The 17,048-nt window shown below is 43.3% G+C and overlaps 1 pseudogene across 1 annotated transcript; it reads left to right on the forward strand.

The window, feature by feature from the left end:
- The first annotated feature begins 15,481 nt into the window (after nt 1-15,481).
- On the forward strand, nt 15,482-16,288 carry LOC309544453 (piggyBac transposable element-derived protein 4-like; annotated as a pseudogene). The gene has a single exon. The product of its transcript is annotated as a piggyBac transposable element-derived protein 4-like (transcript).
- The last annotated feature ends 760 nt before the right edge of the window (nt 16,289-17,048 follow it).

Below are 17,048 nucleotides of genomic sequence, written 5' to 3' on the forward strand. Positions count from 1 at the left end.
TACTGTTTGGAGTTTTTTTTGGCACATAATATGCTGGAAATTCTTGCACCTCTGGGCCATTTTATACATCAAGATGTCTGCTGGGCCATGACATCAGTTATCATGCAAACACAGAGAAACGATCCATCCATTTGCAACTGTGAAGAAGAACAAGCCATCTGGTCAACGTCAGCTGCTTGACTGCAATGAATAATCCTGACGCTACCATGTTGTGATAAGTTTGCAGAAATGCGTGAAGAAGCTCAAATGCTTAAAAAATGTAAAAAAAGCTCCCTTCTATAAAAGATTCTGAATACTTATCTTCCTGGGGGTCAATGAGTCTGAACCCTACTATCTTCAAGTACTATAGCCTGTTGGACGCTTGATCCCCCACTGTGCATAATTGTTCCTCCGATTGGCCCCTATGTATTTATTGTGTGCTGTAGTTACTGTATATAGGTCCAGAAAACAGAACTATAGTATGCAAAGTTCAGACGTGAGTGTTCAGAGGCTTCTTTTACTTTTATTACATTTTTGACAGGGTCACTTTAAAGCAAGCATTTTTTATTCCATGTTTCAATTTTTAGATATATTCAGTAAATAAAATAATAAATAATATGCCTTACCTACTAAGATCAGGGCAGCCTTTAGAAATTTTGCAGCCCCTAACACAGCTTTAGACCTGACCCCCCCCCCCCCCCCCCAGCTGGCGATCACTGGCCATCCCATCAAGTCCCATCCCATGTCCTAGCTCCATCCAATGTCCTCCTCTTTCTAGCCTATCTCCCCCATCCCATGTCCTCTTTCACCATCACATGTCCTTCCTCCTCCTCCTCCTCCTCCTCCTCAATTCCATTCCTCCTCCTTCAGTCCCATCTCCTCGCTCCCATGTCCTCTTCCTCTTCCATCCAATCTCCTCCTGCAGTCTCATCTCCTCCCTCTTTTCTATGGCCTCTTCCTCCTTCATCCCATGTCCTCTTCCTCCTTCATCGTGTCTCCTCTTCCTCCAGTCCCAACTCCTCCATCCCATGTCCTCTTCCTCCAGTCCCATCTGCTCCATCTTATGTTCCCTTTCTCCAGTCCAATCTCCTCCATCCAATGTCCTTTTCCTTCAATCCCATCTCCTCCATCCCATGTCCTCCTTTAGTCCCATTTCCTCCATCCCATGTCTTCTTCCTCCAGTCCCATTTCCTCCATCCCACATCCTCCTCCTACTCCAGTCTCATCTCCTCCATCCCATGTCCTCCTCCTCCAGTCTCATCCCCTCCATCCCATGTCCTCATTCTTCTCCATTCCATGTTCTCCTCCTGCAGTCTCATGTAAACACAGGCACAGGAAATTATGCAATATTCTCTCCTGGAGCCCTTTTCGGTTGCAGCGTGAGAGAAGAGAACATCAACTGTGAATACACAAGCACTACACTGACACCAGTACACATAGGCACATTTGTCACACCCTGATCACCCACCAGTTAACACTTTCACTCCCTGTCACAGTGTACACTATATACACTATACAGATCATTTACTGATTACTGTATTAGTGTCACTTGTGACTTCAGTTAGTGTGAGAGACAGTTAGTGGTAGTTAGAGGTAGTCCAAGATAGATTTAGGGTACCCGCCATACATCTCCTAATAAAGATTTAACCCCCTGATAACCCCCAGTTAACCCCTTCATTGCCATGTCACAGTGTCACTAGTATAGTGTACAGATCTTTTTTCTGATCACTGTATTAGTGTCACAGGTGACATAAGTTAGCGTTAACGTTAGTTAGCGTCAATACAGGATAGCGTCAGATTGCCCACCACATGGTTAGTAATACATTTTAACTCTTTGATTGTCAGTAACACACACATGCACTAAACACCTCCATTACTAGTATAGTGTCTGAACAGATCAATATCTTTGATCTGATCAGAACTATACTAGCATTCCCAATAGTTTAGTATAGTGTTCCCAAATTTCAGCTTTAGCAGGATCAGCTCTGACACCTGCCAGCACCTGCGTTTAGCCCCTCCGCCCAACCCCCAAGAAGTGCAGTATTAGCAGATTACTGTCACTTCTGATACACAGCACACTAAACCGCAGCATTAGCAGAGTCAGGCCTCATCTCTGCCAGCATTAGCAGTTACATTTTTTTGGTAGAGGTTCAAACAGTCCTTGACAACCAGGTGCTTTTTTACCTGTGAGTCACACTAGGTACCTATAAATTTATTGGCCAAAATGTTTAAACAGAGGTATACTAGTGAAGAGGCCTACACGATGCTGAACATGACAGATGAGAGCGATGGGGAAGCCTCACTGTCAGAATCAGGCTCAGTTTTCAAACCTGTAGAGAGCAGTCATACCCTGACAGATAGCTCTGACGACGGAGTAGTGGTTCCTGCTAAGGTCAGGCGTATCCGACCCCATTCTTGTAACAATTATAGGGTTCTCGTATGCAGCAGAGTCGGTACTAGTGCAGCTCAATCTTCTGTTGAACTGGTAAGCACCAGCAGTCTAGTACATCCTAGTTGTAGTCAAACCAGCACTGCAGTAACATTTGGTGATGTGGCGAGTTCCATAAGTGCAGCTCAAGCTGGTGTGGTGGCTAGGACAAATAGTGTCCCGCAGCCACCAATAATTTGAAGACAGGCCCGTAGATCCCAAAGTGTCCTTCCTGATGTGCTTGCAAATCCTGATTGAGAGCCCACCACTTCTGCAGCACCCTTACGTCCCCCATTCATTGGCCAACATGGAATTCAGGTGGAAAAAGCCAATTTTAGTCCCCTTGGTTTTTATGAGCTGTTTTTCACGGAAGATCTTTACAGATCTACTGTGGACCAAAGCAATTTATATGCCGATCAATTAATCGCCACAAATCCAAACTTGCCCCTTGCCAGAGAATTTTCATGGAAACGTATCACTGTTTCTGAATTTAAAACCTTTCTGGGCCCATCCATCTTCATGAGCATTACTAAAAAGAGTGAGTTGCGGTCATATTACTTCAATTCATCATATGCCCGTGTTCTCTGCTGCCATGACCAGGACTAGATACAAGGAAATTTTGTGGTTCATGCACTTCAGTGATAATGAACTCTGTCGTCCTCGGGGTGACCTTGGATATGACCAACTCTACAAAATTCAGCCCCTCATAAATTACTTCAACCAAAAGATTGCAGTCTTGTATACACCCCAACAATCTGTCTTCTTTGATGAGTCCCTGATTAAACTTTCTGGCTGCCTTACTTTCAAACAGTTTCTCCCCAGCAAGCATACCAGATATGGGGTCCAACTGTATAAGCTCTGTGACAGGGCAACAGGCTATACATGTAGTTTCCAGATTCACGAGGGAAAAGAAGGCAATGTGAAGCCCCCCAACTGCCCAGACAGCATGGGGAGCAGCAGAAATATTGTTTGGGACTTGGTGTCACCCTTATTCGGAAAGGGGCACCATTTATACTTGACAATTATTACACAAGCATGCCACTTTTTAGTCACCTGTTTGAATTTGGAATTGGCGTATGTGGTAACGTAGGACCTAATTGCTTCCCCCAACAACTTGTAGATTTCCGACTTATACGGGGGGGGGGGGGGGGAGAGCCTGCTTGAAGTGTAATAAATTGCTTGCAGTGAAGTGGAGGGACACACGGAATGTTTTCATTCTGTCCTCCATTCACGCAGATACGACAGTCCAAATTGCAACGGCGATTGGTGTTGTTTAGAAGCCCCTCTGTGTCCACGAATATGACCATAATATGGGAGGGGTGGACTTCAATGACCAGATGATGTCATCATACTTATTTGCCTGTAAGGCCAGATGCTGGTACAAAAAAAATGTCTGTATACTTATTCCAATTGGTTCTGCTGAACGCTTATTTGCTATACAAAGCGTCAGGAAGAAGTGGATCCTTCCTAAAATTCCAGGAAGAGATCATTATAGCCCTTCTGTATCCAGGAGGTGCTGTGGCCCAAATTCACAATCCAGATGCAGTGAATCGGCTGCATGAGAGGCATTTTCCTGGATGTCCTCTCTAGTACCCCTACCCAAAGAGCACCCCAAAGAAGATGTTGTGTCTGTAGAAAACGCAGATATAGACGAGAGACCCCCTTTTTATGTCGCTCCTGTCCTGGCCAACTCTGCATTGAGGACTATTTCCGTCGCTACCACACACTAGTAGAGTATTAGTATAGGGCACAGCATGACACAGTCTACGGCACATTTTCACACAGGGTCTTGAAAGATGTTAGATGGCTATCGCATTTTGAGAGACCCTAGCCTTGAACATTTAAAGTTTTTTTACAGTTATAAAAAAGTGTAAAAAAAAGTTAAAAAAAAAAAAATGAAAACGTTGAAAACTAAAAAAGCCAAAAATAGTTGTCATTTTATTGAGTTCATTTTCTGTTCTTACTCTACTTTTCTACTCTTTCTTCTTTTACTGCACTTTATAATATACTGTTATATTATAATGTTTTATTGTTACTGTTTTTCATTGTTACCATAGTTTGCTTTGAAGATACCACCATTCTACTGTACTGTATGCTATTATAACGTAATGTTTTATTGTTGCTGTGTTCGTCATTGTTGACCATACTTTTCTTTGCAGATACCGCCATTTTACTGTTTTACTGCACTGTATACTGTTATATTGTAATATTTTATTGTTACTGTGTTTTATTATTAACCATTGTTTGCTTTGCAGGTACGCCCATCAGCTGCAGCACTGATTTGTTTATTCTGACAGCAACAGCGGTTTCTCTCAGCATATGCGTAAATCAATGATTGCAGCGCTGTAGGAGGTGATTTCACCACCGCAGTTAAAAAAAAGAGCATAGGGGATGGGGTGGACACAGAGGGCCTATCTCCCCTATGCTTCGCCATATATTTTTTAACACGTTTCCTGGTGGAGATTTCTTTATCCACATCGATCAATGCATATGGAGGAATCTGCTATGTTCTTTTTTTCCTTCAGCCAATGGGCTGAAGGGAAAGAAAGACCATTTCATGTATGCCCATCATTATAAGTGGCTGGATGCTGGGAGGTCTAATGGTGGGTATACCACACACTTTCTCGCAGAGATTTCTTCATCCACATTGATTGATTTGAATAGAGGAATCTGTTAGGTTCTCTTTTTTCCTTCAGCCCACAGGCTGCATGAAAAAAAAAAGAACCTTACAATATATGCCCAACAAGAACCAGCAATGTACTGGTCATACTGGTCATACCTGCAGATTTAGGCATCATCTTGGTATTGTTTTTTTTACAGCCAGCGGTCGGCTTTCATGTAAAAGCAATCCTAGCAGATAATTAGCTGCTTGACTGCTTTTACAAGCAGTAGGAGGGGACTCCCCCCGCCCCCCCTTCCACTGTTTTCTTGGGCTCTCCTGTCCCACTGGGTAACCCAAGACTGCAGCCGGTGGTTCTGTCAGCTGACCATAGTGCTGATTGGAGACCAGAATGGCTCCAATCATCTCTATGGCCTAAGATACCAAAAGCTATGAGCATTTCATGACTTTGGTTTCGCCAGATATAAACAGCGCCATTGGGAAATTGGGAAATAATCTTATCACACCAATCTTGTGGTCAGATGCTTTAAGGGCAGAGGAGAGATCTAGAGTCTAATAGATATCACATTTTTCAAAAAGGAGTACCTGTCACCACCTATTGCTTTCATAGCAGATGTTTACATTCCCTGTGATAACAATAAAAATTATAATGAGACAGTGTAAAAAAAAATGAAAGAGACAGTGTAAAAATAAACTAAAAAGGCAAAATAAATGATTAAAAAAAAATTAAAGCACTCCCGCCCCCCCCACCCCCTTGCTAGGGATATTTAAATTCCCTGTGATAACAACAAAAAATGAGAAAAAATAAAATAAATGAAAGGGAAGGTGTCAAAATAAAATAAAAAAGCAAAATAAATAATAATAAAAAAAAATAAAAAAATTCAAGTACCCCTGTCACCCTGCATTTGCGCGCAAAGGCGAACGTAAGCATCGGTCTGGTGTCATATGTAAACAGCAAATGCAGCATGTATGTGAGGTATTGCCGCGAGTGTCAGATCAAGGCAGTCATTCTTGCAGTAGACCTCCTTTGTAAATCTTAAGATAGCGCAACCCCCCCCCCCCCCCTAAATTACCCCTTTTTGGAAAGTAGACACGTAGGTATGTTGAGTCCATAGAATATTTTATATTTTGCTACAAGTATCGGGAAATTTACTTTTTTATTTAACACAGTTGTCACTAAATTATATATTGCTCACACATGCTATGGGTATATGTGGAATGACACCCAACAATACATTCTGCTGCTTCTCCTGAATACAGGGACACCACGTGTGAGACTTTTTGGGAGCCTATCTGTGTACAAAACCCCAAAAACCAATCACAACCTTCAGCCCTTTTCACACGGGCTTTCTTATCAGGTTCACCTGTCAGTTTTTCAGGCGGACCTGATCTGATGCTCCATGTACCTGTATTGAGCAGCGGATGTCAGAGGTGACATGTCCGTTAACACCCGCTGCTCTCTGATCTGGTCCTGTCCGTGAAATCCAGATGAATGGAAACCATACTTTCCATGCATCTGGATTTACGAACTGCATGTGTCCCATAGTGGAGAGCGGGGATCTGACAGCTCCGTCTCTGCAAAGTAAGCGGAGACGGAACTGTCATCTGCCTGCTCAGCAGGAATCAGCCGATTGACCCCCGCTGAGCAAAACAGAGTCCGCTTGGCGGAAAGCATGTGTGAAAGGACTCTTCAGGTTTTCTAAAGACGTAAATTGCTTATTTTACTTCCTCATTACCTATCACAGATTTGAAAACCCTGAAATGTCAAGATAGCACAAACCTCCCCCCAAATTACCCCATTTTGGAAAGTAGACACTCCAGGCTATTTGCTGAGAGGCATGTTGAGTTCATGGAATAATTTATATTTTACCACATGTTTCGGGAAAATTACGAAAATGTTTTTTTTACACAAAATTGTCATTTAAATGATATATTTCTCAAACATGCCATGGGTATATGTGAAAATACACCCCAAAATACATTCTGCTGCTTCTCCTGAGTGCAGGGATACCCCATGAGTGAGATTTTTTGGCAGTCTAGCCACGTACAGGACCCCTAAAACCAATCACCGCCTTCAGGCTTTCTAGGGGCGTAAAATGTTGATTTCACTCCTCGCTACCTATCACTGTTTCGGAGGCCAAGAAATGCCAAGATAGCACAAACCCCCCCAAATTACTCCTTTTTGGAAAGTAAACACCCCAAGGTATTTAATTTGGTGAGTATTTTGCAGCTCTCATTTGTTTTGAAAAATGAAGAAAGAAAAGGAATTTTTTTTTCTTTTTTCAAATTTAAAACTTTGTGAAAAAAAGTGAGATCTGCAAAATACTCAACAAATAGCTTAGGGTGTCTACCTTCTCATTTTTTTTGGAGGGGGGGTTGTGCTGTTTTGGCATTTCATTGCCTCCAAAACTGTGATAGGTAGTGAGGAGTGAAATCAACAATTTACGCCCTTAGAAAGCCTGACTAGACTGCCAAAAATTCTCATACACGTTGTATCTCCGTACTCAGGAGAAGCAGAAGAATGTATTTTGGGGTGTAATTACACATAAATCCATGGCATGCTTTAGCAATATATCATTTAAATGACAACTTTGTGTTAAAAAAAAAAAAAAAAATGTAATTTTCTCAAAATTTGTGGCAAAATATAAAATATTCCATGGCCTCAACATGCCTCTCAGCAAATAGCTTAGGGTGTCTACTTAGGGTGTCTGCTTTCGGAAAAGTTGTCATTTGGGAGGGGAGGGGGGGTTGTGCTATCTTGGCATTTCATGGCCTCCGAAACTGTGATAGGTAGTGACAGGGCCGTCTTTAATATTGATTGGGCCCTGGGCAAAAATTTTCTTGTGCCCCCCCCCCCACCTCCAGTGGGACATACATAAAAATAGCAGGTAGACTCAAAATCAGTTTACTGCAGCAGATCATGCAGTGATTACAGTTGGTTGCCAGAGGTTACAGTCTATCCCTACTGCTCACAGACTGGTTGCTAGAGGTTGCAATGCATAATTTCTGCTTGCAAATTTTTTGCTAAAGGTTACTGCACATTATTGCTGCTCACTGAGGCATGGTCAGAGACTGCAGACATACCAAAGAAGATGGTCAGAGACTGCGGACATGGTACAGGAGAGGTTCAGAGGCTGCGGACATGGCACAGGAGGGGGGTCAGAGGCTGCGGACATGGTACAGGAGGGGGGTCAGAGGCTGCAGACATGGTACAGGTCGGTGGTCAGAGGCTGCGGACATGGTACAGGAGGGGGGTCAGAGGCTCCAGACATGGTACAGGTCGGTGGTCAGAGGCTGCGGACATGGTACAGGATGGGGGTCAGAGGCTGCGGACATGGTACAGGAGGGGGGTCAGAGGCTGCAGACATGGTACAGGAGGGGGATCAGAGGCTGTGGACATGGTACAGGAGGGGGGTCAGAGGCTGTGGACATGGTACAGGAGGGAGGTCAGAGGCTGCGGACATGGTACAGGAGGGGGGTCAGAGGCTGTGGACATGGTACAGGAGGGGGGTCAGAGGCTGCGGACATGGTACAGGAGGGAGGTCAGAGGCTGCGGACATGGTACAGGAGGGGGGTCAGAGGCTGCGGACATGGTACAGGAGGGAGGTCAGAGGCTGCGGACATGGTACAGGAGGGAGGTCAGAGGCTGCGGACATGGTACAAGAGGGGGGTCAGAGGCTGCGGACATGGTACAGGAGGGGGGTCAGAGGCTGCGGACATGGTACAGGAGGGAGGTCAGAGGCTGCGGACATGGTACAGGAGGGGGGTCAGAGGCTGCGGACATGGTACAGGAGGGGGGTCAGAGGCTGCGGACATGGTACAGGAGGGAGGTCAGAGGCTGCGGACATGGTACAGGAGGGGGGTCAGAGGCTGCGGACATGGTACAGGAGGGGGGTCAGAGGCTGCGCACATGGTACAGGAGGGGGGTCAGAGGCTGCGCACATGGTACAGGAGAGGATCAGAAAACTTTAAACAATGCACACCTTTACAGTTGAGTAACACAGCGCAGGGTTTTAGAAAAGCAAGCAGTCTATTAGTGTAAGGACATACCTGGCCAGCTGGGCTCATTATACACTTTCAGAGGTCACTTAATGGGACTCCCACTGTGATCTGCTAACTCCCGAGCATGTAGGCTGCACTGATGCTCTGACCCTGCCCCCTCTAAACTGGCAGGGGAATACAGAGGTCTGGGGGGCGGGGCGCCCACTCCGATCACTCCTCTCCTTACAGCTCTTATCCATACCTTATCCTTATACATTATGCATGGGGCGGGGGTCAGAGCATCAGTGGAGCTCCCAGTCCCGCCCCCTCTCTGCTGGCTTGCTCGGGAATACAGCCTCCGTGCGCTCTGCATCATCGGGGGCCCCAATGTGTGGGCTCAAGCGGCAGCTGCTTTGGGCCCCTCAATAAAGATTGGGCCCTGGGCAGTTGCCCCGGTTTGCCCTATGGTAAAGACGGCCCTGGGTAGTGAGAAGTGAAATCAACAAAGGTAGCCATGAGCGACATTCTTCTGCTCCTCACGGGTATCATTCAAAACTATCAAAACCATTGCACAGAGCTGGTAAGTATAATATGTTTGTTATTGAAAAAATATGTTTACAATCCCTTTAATACCATCACTAGGCCCACTAGCAGGTAAGTCATGTTAGAAGTAAAGCTGAAACCCATAGGCTTAGATTGAGGAGGATCAAGGCTGTGAAATGTGATCGAAGTGCGTCAAGCACATGACTGGCTACACAGAAGCTCACTTTGGCAGGTGAAATAGGTCACATATATAATGTGAGAATAAGGAAGCACACCAAAGCAAACTAACATAAAACAGTGGGATAAATGACAAAAGAAGGGACCAGTGATGTCCTGCTGCAGACCACTTGACAACAGACTATGCCTCAGGTAGCTGACTGTCTGGCTGGATGAATATACTGTATGTGAGTTTCTACTGGATGACCAATTATTTTGCCAAAGTCAGTAGCACAGGGGGTGTCTACAAATGTATCACATGGCCTATAGACATGCAATGGTTTCCTGATCTGAATGTGATCATCCAAACAGGGAGTAATTATGTCTATAAATACTTTTACACTGGGTGCCCACGGGATACGTGCATCCTGATACAAGATCTACTACAAGCAAAACGATTTATACAGAAAGACAATGCAGAGACAATTTCACTGTGAAAAATGCCGCAGTACATAAAAATGCATTATAATCCCGAAGAAGAAACTAACTGTGGAAACTGCAAAAAGGCAAGCGGAGGGCAAAAGTCTTGTCACCAGCACTGACCGTGGTTGGCTTCTAACTGATCCTTCCCTATTACTTACTTCCAATGCATTGCATCTGCTCTGCGTGGAGGTAGCCAGTCCATCTTGGTAGAAGCAAGACTTTCCTCTGGCAACAACAACAGTGAGCAGCAGAGTAGTGAACTCATCAAATCTTAGTCCAAATCTCCTGAGTAGACATGAGCAGAACACCCCCCTGTTTAGTTAGCAGCAGAACTCCCAAACAGGAGAAATGTTCTAACCCGAACGGTGAACCCCATTAAAGTTTATGTGTGCCAAACAGGAAAAACCGAAAGTACAGATTTTGAAGGCTTATATGCAAGTAACTGGCCAAAAAAAGGGTATTGGGGGTCTGGGTATTGCCCTGGGGGACATGTATCAATATATATATATTTTTTTAAACATTCATTTTTTTCAGGAGCAGTGATTTTAATTATGCTTAAAGTGCAACAAAAAAATGAAAAATTCCTTTAACCACTTGACGACCGCCCACCGCAGATTTACTGTGGCAGGCGGCCGCTCCTGGGCAAACTGACATAGTACTACGTCGCTCGCTCAGGAGACTCTAGGGGGCGAGCGCACGCCGCCCCCGACATGCTCCCGTCCCCGATCGTCAGCTGGGGAGCCAGTGCATGTGACAGGTGGCTCGCGATCTCCCCCCGTTGACAGAGAAGGACGGATGACTGATGTAAACACAGCCATCTATCCTTCTCCCTGAAGTGATCATAGAGGCTATGTGATCCTGATATATAGGATCACATGTCTCTGTGATGATCTCACAAGCCACACCCCTCCACAGTAAGAATCACTCCCCTAGGCTCACATTTAACCCCTTGATCACTATTAGTATTAACCCCTTCCCTGCCAATGGCATTATTACAGTAACAGTGCATATTTTTAGCACTGATTACTGTAATAATGTCACTGGCCCCCCCAAAAGTGTCAAAAATGTCAGTTAGGGGTCCAATCTGTCCGCCGCAATGTCGCAATCCCGCAAAAAATCGCAGATTGCCGCCATTACTAGTAAAAAAAAAAAAACAAAATGATAAAAATGACATGAGGTCTGAAGACGTCAACATTATGACGAAATGCGCGTAAGGTGGAACGCACGCCGTATATGTCACAGGAGCTGGGTGGAACGCAGTACGGTAATCACCGCTCTCCACCCACGGGCTCCACTTTGCTGGCGTTTTACTGTGTTTTTTTGTTTTATTATTGTGGAAAACAATAAAAATCTTTTTAAACGATAATACACCATCTGGAGCCCCCTTTTTTATTCCATAAACCGCCCGGACGCATGAATGGAGGGGATTAGGAGCTGCCAATACTGAGGATCGAGGCACAACATCCCTTGATGGGATCTCCCCTGGCCCAGGTGGTCAACAAGCCTTGCTGGTCTTAGTACTATATGGTATATAAGACCCATTCTGTCTGAGTGTGTTTTCTCATTATTACCCACGGTGGAAAGACTATCATCACAAGATCATTTGGAAATTGAGCACAGAGCACCAGCACTTTATTGCACTCAGGAATTACCCAAAAATTTGCACTACAAGTCATGAACTTTGTTTTTGATTTTTTTGGTCTGTTTTTGATTTTTTATGAGGAGCTATATGAACTAATATTTTTGAGCATATATGGAACAATATTAACCACTTATAGTAGTGCACTAAATTTGTATCACTTTTATTGTATTTATTTGCTGTTTTATGTTTATTATTACCTTGATTTATCAAGTATCCAATTTAGATATTTGCACTTTAGGTGTGTCTATCAAAATTTGCACATATTTATTGTTTTGTTTCTGTCAGCACCTTAAAACCAATTAGCACGGCAGGTGCACTCATACCATTTTCTTTGCAATACAATATATAATCCGATGCACTCACAGCACTTTAACCAGTAACATTTTTATTGCACATCCCCAGCAAGTGCTATAGGTAGCCCCTTCCCCTTGTGGCTATTTACACTATACTATTAGTGCTAATAGACCGCCACATCTTAGCAGCTACTTCAATATACCTGCATCGCACCCTTGAGCAAACAGGTCGCTTAGCTGATGGTTTGCCTCCACCCGCAAGGCCCAGACACTATTGTTTTTATCTCTCTGGCAATGGCAATCTACTGACACTGACCTCCGGAGAAGATAAACAATACCACGGGTAATCAGACCTCTGAAACAATCACTCTGATATCAGCTGAGATGTCCAAATAGCAAGCCACAATCACATTAGCACATCAAAGAAAAGATCACCATAGTGCATAAATCCTTAAAAATGATTTATTAAATTAAAGATTGCACACTTACATGTGAATGAATATGCATAGAGCTCAAATGACGCATGCCCCTCTGCTCATGACCAATAACGTCTATGCCTGGACTCCACCCCAGGTAGTATCACTGCAAGAAAAACACTTCCCTGAGTTGAGATGTCGCTGGAAGGAAAATTGTCTCTGTGCTAGGGGTGTCACTAAAAGGAAAAATGCCCCACTGTTGGTAGGGAAAAATTTCCTCTGCATTTGTGGTGTCAGTCAGAGAACTAATATGGCATCTTTGTCAGTGTGATAAAGAAAGAGAGGGGAGCTTGGATTTTGGGGTGCCTCTGTGTGTACATTTAACTAAACAAGCCCATTCCCAGACAGTCTGCCTCCGTTAGGGCTTGTTAGTACTATTTGCGTTGACCTGCATTTTAAAAATACATGGTCATTGCTGGTCACATAGAAAACAATATTGATAATGATGAATATTAATATTATTATTATTATTATTATTTGAAGCCTGTTGATCTGCAGATCAGCCGAGCAGGAACAGGTAGAAAATGGCAGCACGCATACACTATAATATCAAAAGTATTGGAACACCTGCCTTCACATGTACATGAACTTTAATGGCATCCCAGTCTTAGTCCATAGGGTTCAATATTGGACTTTTATGGACCTTTATTTGACCTTCAATTTATGGACCTTGCTTTCTGCACTGGTGCGCAGTCATGCTGGAACAGGAAGGGCCAACCCCAAACTGTTCCCACAAAGTTGGGAGCATGGAATTTTCCAAAATGTCTTGGTATGCTGACGCCTTAAGAGTTTCCTTCACTGGAACTAAGGGGCCAAACCCAACCCCTTAAAAAGCAACCCCACACCATAATCACCCCTTCACCAAATGATTTAGACCTGTGCACAAACCAAGGCCTGTAAAGACATGGATGAGCGAGTTTGGGATGGAGGAACTTGACTGGCCTGCACAGAGTCCTGACCTCAATCCAATAGAACACCTTTAGGATGAATTAGAATGGACACTGCAAGCCAGGCCTTCTCATCCAACATCAGTGCCTGACCTCACAAATGCACTTTTGGAAGAATGGTCAAACATTCCCATAGACACACTCCTAAACCTTGTGGACAGCCTTCCCAGAAGAGTTGAAGCTGTTATAGCTGCAAAGAGTGGGCCAACTCAATATTGAACCCTACGGAAAAAGACCAGGATGCCATTATCGTTCATGAGCGTATAAAGGCAGGCGTCTCAATACTTTTGGTAGTATAGTGTATTTCCCGCTGCACTTCTTCTCTTTAACATGAGACCTTTATGAATTAAACTTGTTCTGGATTTTGCTGTATTGGCAAAATGCATAATTCTTGATAATTTGTGAAATCTTATAAAATTTCTCTTAGGGAATCATATCAATTGTGAGCCATTAACACATTTTAATAATGTTGATATTGCCAATTTGGCAGCCAATGCACTTTCTCGAGTTTAGGGCTATATCATTTTGCTCTGTGTGGGTTAGCTGCTTTTGCTAAATATGTATGTGTGTATACACCTATGATTTCCTCATGCAACACTTGTTTTTGAGAGTAAAAAGTATTTATTAAATGATTCTCTTCTATATCCTGAATATAAAATTTCAGGGTCATTATAAATTGCTTTAGAACCACATGGTTAGTTTTTGCCCCTTTTACTAACCATAACTAAGTGCATGCTAGCATCATGTTGCAGCATGACCATTGAAACCCCTTTCTGCAGTCTGCCAATGAACAAGCTGGTGTCCACTGTGTAGAGAACAGGACTTATTAGACCAAGGTTGCCAACTCATTTTATTATTTTACCGGCAAAATTCAAAGAAATTTGGATGTATTAAAATGTTTATAGCTAAGAATTACTAAGGATATACTAAGAATTACATACTAATTACATAAAAATATACGAACCTCTTTATTCCATAATACATTGGTAACTTTTCTTTATGATGTGACCATTTAGGTGAACCTGATGGACTCAATGTGTTTTTTAGGGTGTCCCTATGGTTTTTTTTAACAAGCTTCCCCACTAAAATCCATACCAGACCTGAAGACTGTGTTATAAAATTTGGGGGGATTCCACATCTTTTTTTTTTTATTCATTCCATACCAGGCTCACATCAAGGATAAAGGACTGGTATTGGATTTGTTTTTTTTTTGTTTTTTTTTCTAAATCATCATTGGTTGCTATGCATCCTAATTAATGACTGGGCGTCTGCCTGCGTCCTTACAACCAATGATATTGATGGTTGCTAGGAAGCGGGAGGCTTCACAGCATCCTCAGTTACTAGGGTGCAGAAGTTGTTTTTTCCTTATTTTTCTTCATGGGGGCATATCCATACCATCTGTTATGGATAAAGGGAATCAGCTTTGTTTACAAACAAAGGGAAGCCAGTCAAGGAATGTAATTTACCGGCTGGCAATTTAAATGATACTTTTCTTCTTTGTAAACACCTTTTTTTCTTGTGTATATCGTACATGTGTGCCACCTAACTTAACCTCCCTGGCGGTAATTCCGAGTGTGACTTGGTTTTAATTTTCAGACCAAAAGCGGTAACCCAGAGCCACGCTCGGGATTACACTGTAGTGTCACTTATCTTGTCTGTATGATCCCTTGATGTCCTTCCACTGTGTCTTCCGGCCAATGCCAGCATCTGTTTCTGAGTTCCCTTCCCTGTGAGTGCCGGCGATGCAGAAGGGCAGAACTGGACAGGAAATTAAAAAAAGTAAACAAAACATGACACACACACAATACATTGTAATCTGTCAGGATTACATTACTGTATCAAACCATTTCACCTCAGTTTTGTCTCTAGTGCTTTGTCCAGTGCCCTGCCTGCACTTTTATCGTTCTTTCTGCCTGGAAACTTGAGAGCGTCCATGGCATGCAAAAAGTGTCCCTTTAGGTCAAAAGCGGTTTTAGACAAGCTAGAAAACAGCGATAGTGAATTAGAATCACTTGCAGAATTAAGCGATAGTGATTCATGGGGAAATTCGTCATCAGACACTGAAAGTGACGACACAACGATTCTGCGACTGAGCTCAGTGATGTGCATACCTGGTGCTCTATTGACTGTGGTATGGATCAAGCAGCGCCCCCAAGATTCCTATTTACTGGAGCACCTGGTATGAAAGTAGATGTTGAACACGACAACCTCCTGGCATACTTACAATTATTTCTGACCGATGAGGTTATTGAAAAAATAGTTACCGAGACAAACCGGTACAAAGAGCAACAATTTTAGCTACTCTGCATCAGAAGTTTCCAAGAAGCAGAAAGTGGGAACCAGTGACCAAAGATGACATTTGGAAATTTTTGGCCTAATAATACTTCAGGGAGTGGTGGGGAGACCTCTGCAGAAGTGGTATTGGCCAACTAATACATTACTTCCCACTCCATTCTTTGGCACAGTCATGTCGGAATACAGATTTTCTCTGATCATTAAATATTTACACTTCGAAAACAACAAAGAATTTGATGAAACAACTCATCCTGCACAAAAACTAAAGAAAATTTGGGAAGTATCTCAAATGATTATGAAAAATTTCCAATGGAGCTATGTGCCAGAAAGAGATATCAGCATAGAGGAAAGTCTAATGGCCTACAAGGGAAGGCTCAGCTGGGTACAATACATTGCATCAAAGAGGGCATTATTTGGCGTAAAATCCTACATGCTATGCGAATAATCAACTGGCTACATGTGGAATGCAGTCATATACACTGGAAAAGGAACAAAATTCAATTCAAAATACAGCAACTATGGAATGGCAACTTCTTCTATTATTTCACTCATTGAAACATTGCTAAATCAGGGCTAACAACGGTTCGATAACGTCATCTCTGATGAAACGCGTCAGCTCACGGCGTGCTGACGTCACCCTCACCAGCGTCTAGGAGCACGGGCGAGCGGAGCCGTCCGGCCGGCGGCTACATTCCTCTCCCTTGCTGTTTTTCTCGTCTACACTGTAAGTGTGATTATTTTTTGTTACAATAAATCGTGGGATTTTACGCTATTGGCGCTCCCTCCTTTATTTCATGTTTGCATCCATACCGCATCCTGAGCCACCGCAGCCATAAGGGTCTCCCATCCCGGCACTTGCCAGCCATTACCTTCTGCCTATCACCTAACATCATCCGGTAAGGTTGTTTAGGACATATGGTGTTGCAGTCATAGCATGTTTGGGATCCTCTTACTTTTTATGGGCATTTTGGACATAACTATCTGGTAAGCTGCAGTCCTGTAGGTGGAGGGATTCACTTATATCACAACATATTCATGTTTTTAAATTTTCACTTCTGGTAAGGAGTACCTTCTGGTTATTCTTTCACCCAATTTTTCATTTTTGGTACTGTGGTGACTCATATCTTGAGATAGTGCTATTTATTATTACTTTCTACTACCCCATTATTGTTTTTTGATTTTACGCTATGGCGTTTTCATTTTTA

This window comes from Pelophylax lessonae (assembly GCF_965119305.1).
Source record: "Pelophylax lessonae genome assembly, chromosome: 1".
In the NCBI taxonomy this organism is placed as follows: domain Eukaryota; kingdom Metazoa; phylum Chordata; class Amphibia; order Anura; family Ranidae; genus Pelophylax; species Pelophylax lessonae.